A 16,150-nucleotide genomic window follows, 5' to 3' on the forward strand; every position below is an offset into this window, starting at 1 on the left:
GAGGGCATCCTGGAGTACACTGCACAGAGGGTACCTGGATCCATGCTACCTTTGGAAAGTTTTGCACCACATTGTGAACAAGCAAAATAAACAGCTGAACCTGCCTTCCCTTAAGCAGATTTGTCTGGTATACTTGCGATTGCGTAAACAATGTCTGTAAACAGCAATACAGATAAACAATCCTGCACTCTGGAAAGATAAGGGCCCCATACACTAGAACGATAATGCCCGATTTCAGACCAATTCAGGCATTAGGCCTGATATATTGGGTGAAATCGGGCATTTTCGGTGTGCTTTTCCCCCGATCCGCATTCCCGTGTGCACATTGGAATGCGCATCGGATCGGATCACCTAGATCCGACATATCACAAGTGCTGCACTCGTGATATGTCGGATCCCGCAGTGATGGATGGGAGAGCAAAAGATACATTGTATGCAAAAAAAAAACCTGCAAACGATATATCTAATACTACCCTGCCAACGGGGAGGCTGCCGGGAGGTTGGAGGAAATCTTATACGACATGACGGACGTCATTTTGTATAAGTGTATGGGGCCCGATAGATAGATAGATAGATAGATAGATAGATAGATAGATAGATAGATAGATAGATAGATAGATAGACAGACAGATAGATAGATAGATCTATATTACACCTAGCCTGATGTGAACCCCGCCTAAGTAAACAACAAGGTAAGTAAAAACCTATAAGAACCCCACAGTGTAGGAGCAAAGGACTTATACTGATGTGAACTCCGCCTGTATATTGAACAGGTGTGTCAATAACAGTTTTGATCTTAATTACAGCAGTGTAATGAAAAGGCTAATGCAGATATTCTGATCTAGAGCCACACTGTGTAAAAAGTATCTGAACCCTGCCTGTATACTTATCAGGGTGATAACCAAAAGAGAAAAGTATTCCTTAATTAGGGCACACACGGACTAATACACTTATAAAATTACTTTAAGTCATCATCCTATTAGGTAGATTCCACTGATTTGTTAAAATATAACTTTTTATTACGTATTTGTTAATAGATAGCGAAATATGTGCAAGTGAAAAAGTGAAAGTGACTTAGGGGGTAATTCAGAGTTGATCGCAGCAGCAAATTTGTTAGCAGTTGGGCAAAACCATGTGCACTGCAGGTGTGGCAGATAAAACATTTGCAGAGTGTGCTAGATTTGGGTTGGTTAATTTTTACTCTGCAGGGTAAATACTGGCTGCTTTATTTTTACACTGCAATTTAGATGTCAGTTTGAACACACCCCACCCAAATCTAACTCTCTCTGCACATGTTATATCTGTCCCCACTGCAGTGCACATGGTTTTGCACAACTGCTAACAAATCTGCTGCTGCGATCAACTCTGAATTAGGCCCTTAGTGTGCAAATTAAAAGTGATAATAAAAGGCTGAACCACTGTAATTGTGTGCTTAGTATTTATTTTCCCAAGTTGGAGTGTATCTCATATGTTGCTAAAGTAGAGCATACAAACTCACTACTGTAACAGTTTCAAATTGCTAGCAAGGATATAACTGTATCAGTTCTAAACTGATATATTGTCTATTAGTATGGAATAGACTCACTATTCCTTATCATGCCTGTCATTAAATGTCATATAAACGTTGTATTGTAGGTGTGCACATCACTTATCCAAATACATCCTTTATGACAAAGGCAAAATTTATACCCATTTCTGCAATAGTAAATGTATCTATAATTAAAATTAGATATTCAATATACTGTACTGTATATTGTCAGTCAGATAATATTAATATAGGTACACAAATTGTTTGATATTAGACAGAGCCTTTTGAGCTCAATGATATTATAATTATATTTAATACTTATTACAGGTTGAGTATCCCATATCCAAATATTCTGAAATACAGAATTTTTTGAGTGAGATAGTGAAACCTTTGTTTTCTGATGGCTTATTGTACACAAACTTTGTTTAATGCACAAAGTTATTAAAAATATTGTATTAAATGACCTTCAGGCTGTGTGTATAAGGTGTATATGAAATATAAATGAATTATGTGAATGTACACACACTTTGTTTAATGCACAAAGTTATTAAAAATATTGGCTAAAATGACCTTCAGGCTGTATGTATAAGGTGTATATGTAACAAAAATGCATTCTGTGCTTAGATTTAGGTTGCATCGCCATGATGCAATTATTCCAAAATACGGAAAAATCCGATATTTAAAATACTTCTGGTCCCAAGCATTTTGGATAAGGGATACTCAACCTGTATATTATATCACATGAATTAATATGTATCAACACAACTATAGCTCTCTGGTAATATAGTCTGAATGATCACATAAATAGTTGGCAATAATGGTGTTTTATATGTATATATTTAGTCACATGGCCAACCATATAATATTATGCTGAGCCTCCCGGCGCTATCCGTCAGTGACTGGCGGATATCACCTAACATGTATCCGACCAGATAGTATATAAAAAACCCAAACTAGGCACAGTTAGTTAATGATATCACATACATTTTACTATGATGGTATAAAGTACAATCGCTATCAAATAACCAGCAATGCTATGTAGTGCCGCGTCTTTCACCGCCGGCTGTCAATGAGTATTCGGAGTCCACTTATGTATGTCCCACCTGATGGTATATTAATTAGCCTGACTCGGCACAATATAATATTAATGATCATATAAAGAATATGATATGATAATCATTCATAAGCACACAGTCACATGTCCGGCGATGATATATAATAACATGCCTCTCAGCGCTCACCGTCAGAAAGTATCCAGTCCTAGCTGGGAGTGTGTCCGAAGCAGTAACCTGCTGATCACCGCTGGCGGTCTCCTGATGTTTTTAATATAGATTTCACTTCTCATATATCACATAGCATGTTTCTCTTAGTATATATCTCTCTCTCCGGGGCCTCCATGTGCACCCGGCTGTGTTATATATCAATGAATTTCTATAGTATATGAATCCCGCTACTCGCGGGTATAATCACTATCAAATAACCAGCAATGCTATGTAGTGCTGCGTCTCTCAACGCCGGCTGTATGTATATCCCGCCTGATAGTATATTAATTAGCCTGATTCAGCACAATATAATATTAATGATCATGCAAAGAATATAATATGATAATCATTCATAAGCACGCTGTTATATGCCCGGCGATGATAACGTGCCTCTCAGCGCTCGCCGTCAGTAAGTATCCAGTCCTAGCTGGGAGTGTTTCGAATAGCCTGGCCGGATAGCAGTAACTCGCTGGCGATCTCCTGCTTACACAGATTTCACTTATCATATATCACATAGCATTTTATCCTAGTGTATACAGCTCTCTCCGGGGCCTCCACGTGCACCCGGCTATATTATATATAAATGAGCTTCTATAGTGTGTAAATCCCGCTGTTCACGGTTATCAGTCACTGGCTCGTCTCTGATGTTAATACTAATTACACATGAAATACATCATAAGCACACAAACATTTATACATTTATAATGGCTGATCACCCATATTAACAGTGGTATAGCTATTAAAATAGCGTACATGTTTGGGCGTGTGCCGCTCTGCGTAACGACCGTTTCGCATTACAGCTTAATTATAGGGAACCCGAGCACCGGGCGGAAGGAAGCTAAATAGCCTGGCATCTCTCCTTCGACCCTCATGAGTTGTCAGTACAATAACAATTTTATTGAGCAATTCAATTAAAGTACATATATTCAAAGGTTTAAATATAGATGACCAGGGGGGTTCACCCTCTCTCCACGTTTCACTACTATAGTGGTTAACCACAAATTGTATATAGTCACAAAGATTATGAATAATATAAATCATACTGCAGTATAATAGCTGGTCTCTACATGACTAGTCACTGTTGTACCTAAGTGCACACGTTAGGGCCCTTTCTTTTACAGTCTTCAAGCTGGGACACTTAAGTGGTTTGTGTAAATATATAGATGTTATCCCCATAGGGAAAGATCCAATTGGTCACATCAGCAGTAAGAGTTACACTTACTCCAGACTGGCCTCAGTTGGAGAGTTAAAACAGATGCTCAAGATGGATTAAATCGCTCCAATAAATGTAATTAGTCTGTGAGCTGTTATTTCATTAAAGTCAATCTGTAACTAGGCCAACGTCCAGTTATATCTGTCCCCTTTGAAAGTTATGGCGGTGGAATAACAATAACTAGGCTGTCCAATTATATTTAAAGGCTGTGTTCATAAATACCAATAAAGAGGCAGAGTTTCCCTCACCTTCTATAGTGAGGAGTTACCTGATGGCTAATAGCAATTGGCTCTTAGATAACACCAGCCGCTTCCAGTAAATAATGTGAGCCTTCCCAGACTCAAGTCTCTTGTTCACAGACACATGAGGCCTCAGCAGATCCTTTACTTGTTCACTGGATGGTGATAGGCAACTGTCCCACTAGAGATGGTCCTTCAGGACATTAGCGGGTGGGGGGCAACACTAGTGCGGACACCTGATACATGCAGGTTTCCACGTAACGCGTTTCTCCACCTGTCACACTCAGCAGCCCCCCCAGAAGCGGTCGTCAAGGCACCCCAACAGTCCAGGATTTAAGGATATCCATGCTTAGTCACAGGTGACTTAATTAGTACTTCAGTCAGTTTGATTATACCATCTGTGCACAAGCAGGGATAGCACTAAAACCTGGACTGCCTTGAGGATGACATTTGGGAACCACTGACCTATACAAGTAAATATGTAGTCTTACCTCGCAACTTCATCGTTTGCTGATTTACTGCAGGCCCTGATTTAGGGATATATGCCAATGATTCACAGCTGTGATCCTGTACATAGCGGATGTGCCTACCGGCAGCTTCGCAGATCCAAGCAACTGCGTACAAATAGGGCAGCGGTGGTCGTAGGCCCTTCAAATCAACTCTGAGTAACCTTATGGTCTCGCAGAATGGGCGTAGGAATTGAGGGGTTGACGCCATGTTTTGTGCATACAGGATCACAGTTGTAAGATGAGACACAGCCCCAAAACAGTTGCATTGTGTTTTTTTGCCACCTCCCCATAACAGATCAATCAGGAGGCAGCTGTCCCAAACGTAGGGATGGAGCTGTAAAATTGGGACTGTCCAGCAGCAATTGGGACAGATGGGAAGAATGTTACTTAATGCTGGGTACACACCAGAACGACTCACAGATGAGTGGTGTCGTTAACGATTGCAATACACAAAAGATAGAACTTAAAAGATTTTGCAAAAGAGTGGCCACATCCAGGGGCATGCGGTCGTTAACAATAGCTTCAGATCTTCCTTGCAGCAAGGAAGATCTAAAGATATGACAAACAACCCGCGGTACCGCACATCGTATCGTTAGTGAAAAAGGTGCGCAATTTGCGCTTTTACTAACGATATATCGATCTAATGTATCGGAATCATGCAATCATACCTAGAATCGTCCTGGTGTGTACCCAGCATACAGTAAATTCTTAATATAAATCAGATCGGTTATGCTGCCGTCACCCTAGTGGTTTGCATTATGTGCTGCAGCTGCATAAAAGGTGTGGATATTATCTGTATTTATTAAACATAAATGCCTGTAATAAGTAAAATATGTATATTATCTAGTTTAATGAGGAATCTGCTCCCTGATCCGTTAAAGTGGAATACCCCGCATCCCCCAAACCGGATTATTCCAAGTTCACAGAGTTTGAGCAAAGATCTGAGAACTATTTAAATAAGGATTACCCGTGGCTTTTCTAGCTTACATGCCTGTCATATTAATGCAGAAACAAGGTTTGGATATGAGCCCACCTGACCGTGACCTTAAACTTTGCAATCTGGTCAAAGACTGTAGAGCCTAAAACAATACATGTTCCTGCCAAAGTGACCACACCAGTGCCAGATCTCAAATGTGCACTAAATCCGGTATTATGTGGATCAGGTGGATTCAGAAATAGTATGGAAATGTAATCTCTAAAGAATTTTAAGAGACAAAATCAAGTCTCCACACAATGTGGATGTAAGCTATAATTTACCCAGCCATTATATAACCTTATTCCCAGGATGCAGCCAACTTGGCCATTCTCCCATAGAGGAATACAAATGCTTCAGGCAGAGCTGTCAGACTTTCACAGAGCAATATAACATTAAGATCTCGCAGTGGGCCAGGCTCAGAGTTGCACGCAATACAGTCTTCGGAAAAAACATTATGTAGACAAAAATTAATTGGACACCCCTGCGCAAACGAAATGGTGTAGTCCTGCAGCAGACATGTTTGTGAAGGTATAAAATGGGTAGAGGGGCACTGATTAGATCACTTGTTAACTAAACGGCTTGCCGGAAGGAGATAGAGTTTAAAAAGAGGCTCATTGTAGGCTGCTCAATCGGAGGTATGAGAAGCATTGCTGAGGTTAGGAAGGTTCCCAAATCCACTGTGTCTTTTATCATTCATGCGTGGAAGAAGAAGGGTCATTGCAGTAATGCACCTCACCCTGGAAGACCCCCGAAACTTCAATCCAGGTACCAGAGAGTTTCGACTAGAACACTTCACAGGGAGGCTCATGCACTTAGATATTAAGGGTGAGCAGCTGCTCATAAATCCCTAATCACCAAGAAGAATGCAGCCTAGCGCTTACGATGGTGTAAAGAGCGCAAAAACTGGATACAATGGCGACGAGCGTTATGTAGTGACAAATCATGGTTTACACTTTTCAGATCAGATGTCTGATGTCAGAGTGTACAGTATCTACAGTAAAGCATGGAGGTGTTGTGTCATGCTGTGTGGATGTTTTCATCTGGTTTGGCATGGGTCCACTTGTTGTACAGCATGGTCACAGTAACTCAGAGAAGTATAGAGATATTCTAGATAACACTGTGCTCACTACATTGTGGCAGTTATACGGAATGACAAATGTTTTTATCAGGACTAACCTGTCATGTTTCAAGAAAAAAGTAACTTGGATGGACTGGCCTGCTCAGAGTCCAGACGAACTGGAGCGACGGATGCGTTCTAGGCCAACTCGATCTTCAGTGCCGCAGTTGGTCACTGTACTTAACATAGAATGGCAAAACATACCGCCTGCTGTTGTCCAGGAGCTTGTGGACAGTTTGCCAAGAAGCGTGTCTGCAGTAATCACTGCACGTGGTGTACCTGCAAAGTACTGAGGTCCATAAAATCTCACTGATCTATTTGCTGCCAGCGTCCAATCACTTTTTTCAACATAGTATATCTTGTGATTTGTAGCAAACGGTGCATGTATCAGAGCCTGCAGCCGCAACTTAGAGTAATTATAGGCAACTAAGAGTCCTATGAAGCGCTCTGTATCGCCACTTGCAGCTGAGTGGGTGTGACCAGGCTGCAAGCGGTGCATTCGCAAGTAGGCTAGGTATCCCGTGAGCGTGTTATTCAGAGGTGAGCATATGCAGATATCCATCTAATTCAAACAGATCTCTTGCACCAGGCACAGAGCTGGTGAATGCTGCTGCTGATGGCTACCCTCACCAGGGTATGGATGGGGGTGCCCATAGATGCTACTGACACTGAATACAGGCGGAGATCTGCATTTAAGAGCAAAAGTGGACTCAATTGTCAACGCTTTATGTGCAAGTCTGAATCAAGCCCACAGTCCACTAATCAAATGTCGTCTTATACCTGTGCTAACGTTCTCCAGTTATTCGGTATCCGGTCTTTAGCTAGACAGCCATTAGGTTGACCACTATTGGTCGACATGCATTAGGTTGACAGGGTCTATAGGTCGCCATGGAAAAAGGTTGACATGAATTTTTCACTTTTTCATACTTTACGATCCACATGGACTACAATTGGGAGCGGAAACCTGTGCCGAGCGTGGGGACACGGTGCTCTAATTGGGGTTCCCGGTCACTTTACAAAGAAAACAACACCAACTCATGTCGACCATGTTCATGTCGCCCTACTGACCGCGTCAACCTATTTGAGGTGTCGACCTAGTCACTGTCAACCAATAGTGGTCGACTTAATGATCCACACCGAGTTATTCATAGGAGATTTTGTATAATTCTGAAGAAAAAAAAAATGTGCCCCCTACTGTATGTTCCAACACGTTTTGGCCTTTCTGATCCTTCATACCCCAGTAGCTGATGATTAGTAGCACATATTATTATTATTACATTTTATTTATAAGGCGCCACGTGTTTCGCAGCGCCATACAAAGGACAGTACAGGGAGACAAAACATAGCAGTTACTACTCTATTCTAGCCATACACATCAGCTACACTGTACGGGCTTCCCAGAGGGATGTGGTGTGCAGCATTCCCTGAGAAAATGTTGCAGCCACTTCTAATTTAAGTTGAGGCACTATTTTTTTATTTCTTTTTTATAGCTGTCTGTTTTATCACAGCAGGATGCACGCCTCTTACAACACAGTAATGAAACAAATATCCAGCGGGAAGGCAGAAAGACTAAAAACCTAGAAGTGGAAGAGAGTGTGCTAACAAGAAACCCCAGAGCTGATCAGCAGCAATTATACTATAGAAGTAACTAAGACTTCAGGCGCTCTGGTGGCTTTTACAAAATTACCCGTAATCTAGGTCAGAAATTAAAGCTCTGCATTCATTCAATCAATCAAAGAGATCATCTGTAAGAGATCATCTGTTACTGCAATAACATCAGCAAGCATTTGAAAGAAGTGGAACAAGCTGAAGAAAACTTCCTGGGGGCCATAGCCGGCAAGGGCTACCTCACCATCACTGGTGTAGCTACATTACTAAGGGGCGCGGAAGTAAAACTAATGCACCATAAAATGGCACAGTAACATCTACTACTCTAAGTGAACTAGTATGCAAGTAAAATACACTGTACGCCATAGCAACAAGGCATCAGCTGCAAAACTAAATGGTTAGAAGGTTGACGGTGATGATAATGATGGGGATGATAGTGATGGTAGATGGTTGCTATGGGTTATCATGATTTTATGCACAATGACCTGTGTACCGATCCGTAATTAGTTATCAGATGGTTGTTGAGCGCCGTTACATACAGTACAGTCATTAATATATGGATCTGCTGATAAGTGTACGCATTATTATTTATTGCAGCAAACATGCTGCGGGCAGGGAAGGGTTACTTTGTGAACACGCACGGTAAGCCACCCATTAGACGTGTTACAGATGCAGTGCCAACCTTGCCACACATTATTGTAATCTATCCATTGTACAACAATGTCCTCCTTAACTGGCTAGAGATGAAAACATAGGTAAAATAACCCCCGTGGGTAAACAGAGATAGAGTATTAATTCCACCGGGTCTGGGACTGAGGGTCGACAGCACAAAGGTCAACACACCTTAGGTCGACGCCAATTGGTCGACACACCTTAGGTCGACATGGACAAAATGTCAACATGGACAAAAGGTCGACAGGAACAAGGTAGACATGGAAAAAGGTCGACATGAGTTTTTTATGGTTTTTTTGGTGTCGTTTTCTTCGTAGAGTGACCGGGAACCCCAATTAGTGCACTGCTTCGCTCGCCATGCTTCGGGCATGGTGCCTTCGCTCCGCTACCGCTTCGCTCGGCACACTTTACCGTTCCAATCGTAGTCCACGTGGATCGTTAAGTATGAAAAGGTTCAAAAAAAGAAAAAATAAGATTTTACTCACCGGTAAATCTATTTCTCGTAGTCCGTAGTGGATGCTGGGAACTTCGTAAGGACCATGGGGAATAGCGGCTCCGCAGGAGACTGGGCACAACTAAAGAAAGCTTTAGGACTACCTGGTGTGCACTGGCTCCTCCCTCTATGACCCTCCTCCAGACCTCAGTTAGGATACTGTGCCCGGAAGAGCTGACACAAGAAGGAAAGGATTTTGAATCCCGGGTAAGACTCATACCAGCCACACCAATCACACCGTATAACTCGTGATACTATACCCAGTTAACAGTATGAAATATAACTGAACCTCTCAACAGATGGCTCAACAATAACCCTTTAGTTAAACAATAACTATATACAAGTATTGCAGAGAATCCGCACTTGGGACGGGCGCCCAGCATCCACTACGGACTACGAGAAATAGATTTACCGGTGAGCAAAATCTTATTTTCTCTGACGTCCTAGTGGATGCTGGGAACCCCGTAAGGACCATGGGGATTATACCAAAGCTCCCAAACAGGCGGGAGAGTGCGGATGACTCTGCAGCACCGAATGAGCGAACTCTAGGTCCTCCTCAGCCAGGGTATCAAACTTGTAGAATTTAGCAAATGTGTTTGACCCCGACCAAGTAGCTGCTCGGCAAAGTTGTAAAGCCGAGACCCCTCGGGCAGCCGCCCAAGAAGAGCCCACCTTCCTCGTGGAATGGGCTTTTACAGATTTAGGATGCGGCAGTCCAGCAAGTTGAATCGTGCTACAGATCCAGCGAGCAATAGTCTTGAAGCAGGCGCACCCAACTTGTTGGGCGCATGCAGGATAAATAGCGAGTCAGTCTTTCTGACTCCAGCTGTCCTGGAAACATAGATTTTTAGGGCCCGGACTACGTCCAGCAACTTGGAGTCCTCCAAGTCACGAGTAGCCGCAGGCACCACAATAGGCTGGTTCAAATGAAACGCTGAAACAACCTTTGGGAGAAATTGGGGACGAGTCCTCAATTCCGCCCTATCCATATGGAAAATCAGATAAGGGCTTTTACAAGACAAAGCCGCCAATTCTGACACACGCCTGGCCGAAGCCAAGGCCAACAGCATGACCACTATCCACGTGAGATATTTTAGTTCCACGGTTTTAAGTGGTTCAAACCAATGCGACTTTAGGAAATCCAACACCACGTTGAGATCCCAAGGTGCCACTGGGGGCACAAAAGGGGGCTGAATATGCAGCACTCCCTTAACAAATGTCTGAACTTCAGGTAGTGAAGCCAGTTCTTTTTGGAAGAAAATCGATAGAGCCGAAATCTGGACCTTAATGGAACCCAATTTTAGGCCCATAGTCACCCCTGACTGTAGGAAGTGCAGAAATCGACCTAGCTGAAATTCCTCCATTGGGGCCTTCCTGGCCTCGCACCACGCAACATATTTCCGCCATAAGCGGTGATAATGGTTTGCGGTCACTTCTTTCCTAGCTTTAATTAGCGTAGGGATAACTTCCTCCGGAATGCCCTTTTCCTTCAGGATCCGGCGTTCAACCGCCATGCCGTCAAACGCAGCCGCGGTAAGTCTTGGAACAGACAGGGCCCCTGCTGCAGCAGGTCCTGTCTGAGCGGCAGAGGCCATGGGTCCTCTGAGATCATTTCTTGAAGTTCTGGGTACCAAGCTCTTCTTGGCCAATCCGGAACAATGAGTATAGTTCTTACTCCCCTCCTTCTTATTATTCTCAGTACCTTGGGAATGAGAGGCAGAGGAGGGAACACATACACCGACTGGTACACCCACGGTGTTACCAGAGCGTCCACAGCTATCGCCTGAGGGTCCCTTGACCTGGCGCAATATCTTTTTAGCTTTTTGTTGAGGCGGGACGCCATCATGTCCACCTGTGGCCTTTCCCACCGGTGTACAACCATTTGGAAGACTTCTGGATGAAGTCCCCACTCTCCCGGGTGGAGGTCGTGTCTGCTGAGAAAGTCTGCTTCCCAGTTGTCCACTCCGGGAATGAACACTGCTGACAGTGCTAACACATGATTTTCCGCCCATCGGAGAATCCTTGTGGCTTCTGCCATCGCCATCCTGCTTCTTGTGCCGCCCTGACGGTTTACATGGGCGACCGCCGTGATGTTGTCTGACTGGATCAGCACCGGCTGGCGTTGAAGCAGGGGTCTTGCCTGACTTAGGGCATTGTAAATGGCCCTTAGTTCCAGAATATTTATGTGTAGGGAAGTCTCCTGACTTGTCCATAGTCCTTGGAAGTTTCTTCCCTGTGTGACTGCCCCCCAACCTCGAAGGCTGGCATCCGTGGTCACCAGGATCCAGTCCTGTATGCCGAATCTGCGGCCCTCTAGAAGATGAGCACTCTGCAGCCACCACAACAGCGACACCCTGGTCCTTGGAGACAGGGTTATCAGCCGATGCATCTGAAGATGCGATCCGGACCACTTGTCCAACAGATCCCACTAAAAGATCCTTGCATGGAACCTTCCGAATGGAATTGCTTCGTAAGAAGCCACCATCTTTCCCAGGACTCGTGTGCAGTGGTGCACCGACACCTGTTTTGGTTTTAGGAGGTCTCTGACTAGAGATGACAACTCCTTGGCCTTCTCCTCCGGGAGAAACACTTTTTTCTGTTCTGTGTCCAGAACCATCCCCAGGAACAGTAGAGGCTTTGTAGGAACCAGCTGCGACTTTGGAATATTCAGGATCCAGCCGTGCTGTTGTAGCACTTCCCGAGCTAGTGCTACACCGATCAACAACTGTTCCCTGGACCTCGCCTTTATAAGGAGATCGTCCAAGTACGGGATAATTAAAACTCCCTTTCTCCGAAGGAGTATCATCATTTCGGCCATTACCTTGGTAAATACCCGCGGTGCCGTGGACAGACCAAACGGCAACGTCTGGAATTGGTAATGACAGTCCTGTACCACAAATCTGAGGTACTCCTGGTGAGGAGGGTAAATGGGGACATGCAGGTAAGCATCCTTGATGTCCAGTGATACCATGTAATCCCCCTCGTCCAGACTTGCAATCACCGCCCTGAGCGATTCCATCTTGAACTTGAACCTTCTTATATAAGTGTTCAAGGATTTTAAATTTAAAGTGGGTCTCACCGAACCGTCCGGTTTCGGCACCACAAACATTGTGGAATAGTAACCCCGTCCTTGTTGAAGGAGGGGTACCTTGATTATCACGTGCTGAGAATACAGCTTGTGAATCGCCTCCAGCACTGCCTCCCTGTCCGGGGGAGCTGTCGGCAAGGTAGATTTGAGGAAACGGCGAGGGGGAGACGTCTCGAATTCCAGCTTGTACCCCTGAGATACTACTTGTAGAATTCAGGGATCCACCCGTGAGCAAGCCCACTGGTCGCTGAAGTTCTTGAGACGGGCCCCCACCGTACCTGGCTCCGCCTGTGGAGCCCCAGCGTCATGCGGTGGACTTAGAGGAAGCGGGGGAGGACTTTTGTTCCTGGGAACTGGCTGTATGTTGTAGCTTTTTCCCTCTACCTCTGCCTCTGGGCAGAAAGGACGCGCCTCTAACCCGCTTGCCTTTCTGGGGCCGAAAGGACTGTACCTGATAATACAGTGCTTTCTTTGGCTGTGAGGGAACATGGGGTAAAAATGCTGACTTCCCAGCTGTCGCTGTGGAAACGAGGTCCGAGAGACCATCCCCAAACAACTCCTCACCCTTGTAAGGCAATACTTCCATGTGCCTTTTAGAATCTGCATCTCCTGTCCACTGCCGAGTCCACAATCCTCTCCTGGCAGAAATGGACATTGCGTTTATTTTAGATGCCAGCCGGCAAATATCCCTCTGTGCATCTCTCATGTACAAGACAGCGTCTTTAATATGCTCTACGGTTAGCAATATAGTGTCCCTGTCTAGGGTATCAATGTTTTCAGACAGGGAATCTGACCACGCAGCTGCAGCACTGCACATCCATGCTGAAGCAATAGCCGGTCTCAGTATAATACCTGAGTGTGTATATACAGACTTCAGGATAGCCTCCTGCTTTCTATCTGCAGGCTCCTTTAGGGCGGCCGTGTCCGGAGACTGTAGTGCCACCTTTTTTGACAGACGTGTGAGCGCTTTATCCGCCCTAGGGGATGTCTCCCAACGTGACCTGTCCTCTGGCGGGAAAGGGTACGCCATTAGTAACTTTTTAGAAATTACCAGTTTCTTATCGGGGGAAGCCCACGCTTCTTCACACACTTCATTTAATTCATCAGATGGGGGAAAAACCACTGGTAGTCTTTTCTCCCCAAACATAATACCCTTTTTTGTGGTACCTGGGGTAATATCAGAAATATGCAACCCATTTTTCATTGCCGTAATCATGTAACGGGTGGCTCTATTGGAATGTACACTAGTCTCATCATCGTCGACACTGGAGTCAGTATCCGTGTCGACATCTGTGTCTGCCATCTGAGGTAGCGGGCGTTTTAGAGCCCCTGATGGCTTTTGAGACGTCTGGGCAGGCACAGGCTGAGAAGCCGGCTGTCCCACATCTGCTATGTCGTCAAACCTTTTATGTAAGGAGTTGACACTGTCGCGTAATTCCTTCCACATAACCATCCACTCAGGTGTCGACCCCGCAGGGGGTGACATCACATTTATCGGCACCTGCTCCGCCTCCACATAAGCCTCCTCATCAAACATGTCGACACAGCCGTACCGACACACGCACACACACAGGGAATGCTCTGACTGAGGACAGGACCCCACAAAGTCCTTTGGGGAGACAAAGAGAGAGTATGCCAGCACACACCAGAGCGCTATATATAAAGTAGGGATTCACACTATACATACAGTGATTTTTCCCTTATAGCTGCTATTAATATGAAAGAAAAGGGTATTGGGAACCGCACAAGTACAATATTTGAACAGATAATGACCTCTGAAAAACTGAATTATTCCTGAATTGCTTCTCAATACAGCAAACATATGTAATTGGAAAAATTATAGTCCCTGTACATATTCTTGTTGCTGTCAGTGGTGCTCCCTTGAGTCAAAAAATGGTTAACAGAAAAATAACCAAACAGAGAGGTGTCGAAAGTAGACTCTTTTTTGGGAGCACTCTAATTCAGAGGTTTAAGGTTATAACATCACTGGTAAAATCGATTTTATTAGATAGTATTTTCAAGTTGAATTTAAGGAGTACAAATATAAGAGTGAATTAGCCTCGCGAACATATGAACGTAAAATATTGATCATAAGTGATCACAATATCACAATTTACTAATTGCCGGAAATTAATAACCGTGGTACCAAAAATAATATAACATTACATATTATTCCTCATGTAGAATGTGACCATCATCTGTTCTGCATATATCCATTATGGATCATTTGGGTCGCAGAGAATTAAATCATTGGTCATGTAAAAAAGTATACCTTGTGGCATTGGTCTAGGTGACAATCTATTCGGGAGTCAATTTATTGCAGTACCAGGGTGTTCAAAGGTGGTCTCCCATCCTGTTACTGACCCGGCCTTTCACTGCTTAGCTTCCAAGGTCAGAAGAGATTGGGCATCTCCAGTGAGGTATGACCGCAAATATTGAACTCGCCTTTTTTAGTCACCTATGTGTTAGTAATGAAATTACTGTATGTCCACATTGGTAAATTATTTTAGAAATATGAGGCACAAGGCACAAATGCCAGAGGCACAAGGCACAAATGCCATACAACCTATGAGAAATAAATGCAAATAACCTGACTTGGTCACTGAGTGATATGTCAGGCACACAACAGAAGGTACACAGATGAGTAGAAAAAATCACTGTGCAGAGAAATTATTCTAGACCACACAGCATCCTCATTTGGGACTTGTACCTTCTGTTGTGTGCCTGACATATCACTCAGTGACCAAGTCAGGTTATTTGCATTTATTTCTCATAGGTTGTATGGCATTTGTGCCTTGTGCCTCTGGCATTTGTGCCTTGTGCCTCATATTTCTAAAATAATTTACCAATGTGGACATACAGTAATTTCATTACTAACACATAGGTGACTAAAAAAGGCGAGTTCAATATTTGCGGTCATACCTCACTGGAGATGCCCAATCTCTTCTGACCTTGGAAGCTAAGCAGTGAAAGGCCGGGTCAGTAACAGGATGGGAGACCACCTTTGAACACCCTGGTACTGCAATAAATTGACTCCCGAATAGATTGTCACCTAGACCAATGCCACAAGGTATACTTTTTTACATGACCAATGATTTAATTCTCTGCGACCCAAATGATCCATAATGGATATATGCAGAACAGATGATGGTCACATTCTACATGAGGAATAATATGTAATGTTATATTATTTTTGGTACCACGGTTATTAATTTCCGGCAATTAGTAAATTGTGATATTGTGATCACTTATGATCAATAATTTACGTTCATGGGGCGTGGCCTGGACGCTGTGTAGAGAGGTCCTGTTCCTGCTGAGCTCCTGCTTAAGCCTGCACAAAACCATTATTTCTGCAGGTGTAATTCCCCCTGAACACCCCGAAACTACTATACTGGGGCTGCGGATCATACCCTGCATAAGGGGACCTAATTTGGAGGCAGCTGTG

The 16,150-nt window shown here is 44.0% G+C and overlaps 1 protein-coding gene and 2 pseudogenes across 2 annotated transcripts in view; 1 reads left to right on the forward strand and 2 right to left on the reverse strand.

Moving 5' to 3' along the window:
* SLC23A2 (solute carrier family 23 member 2) overlaps window positions 1-16,150 on the reverse strand; it is a 319,310-nt gene that overhangs the window by 109,190 nt on the left and 193,970 nt on the right. The window lies entirely within an intron of this gene.
* Window positions 15,020-15,139, reverse strand: LOC134937523 (5S ribosomal RNA; annotated as a pseudogene).
* On the forward strand, window positions 15,614-15,733 carry LOC134937525 (5S ribosomal RNA; annotated as a pseudogene).

The sequence above is a fragment of the Pseudophryne corroboree genome, chromosome 6, assembly GCF_028390025.1.
Source record: "Pseudophryne corroboree isolate aPseCor3 chromosome 6, aPseCor3.hap2, whole genome shotgun sequence".
In the NCBI taxonomy this organism is placed as follows: Eukaryota; Metazoa; Chordata; class Amphibia; order Anura; family Myobatrachidae; genus Pseudophryne; species Pseudophryne corroboree.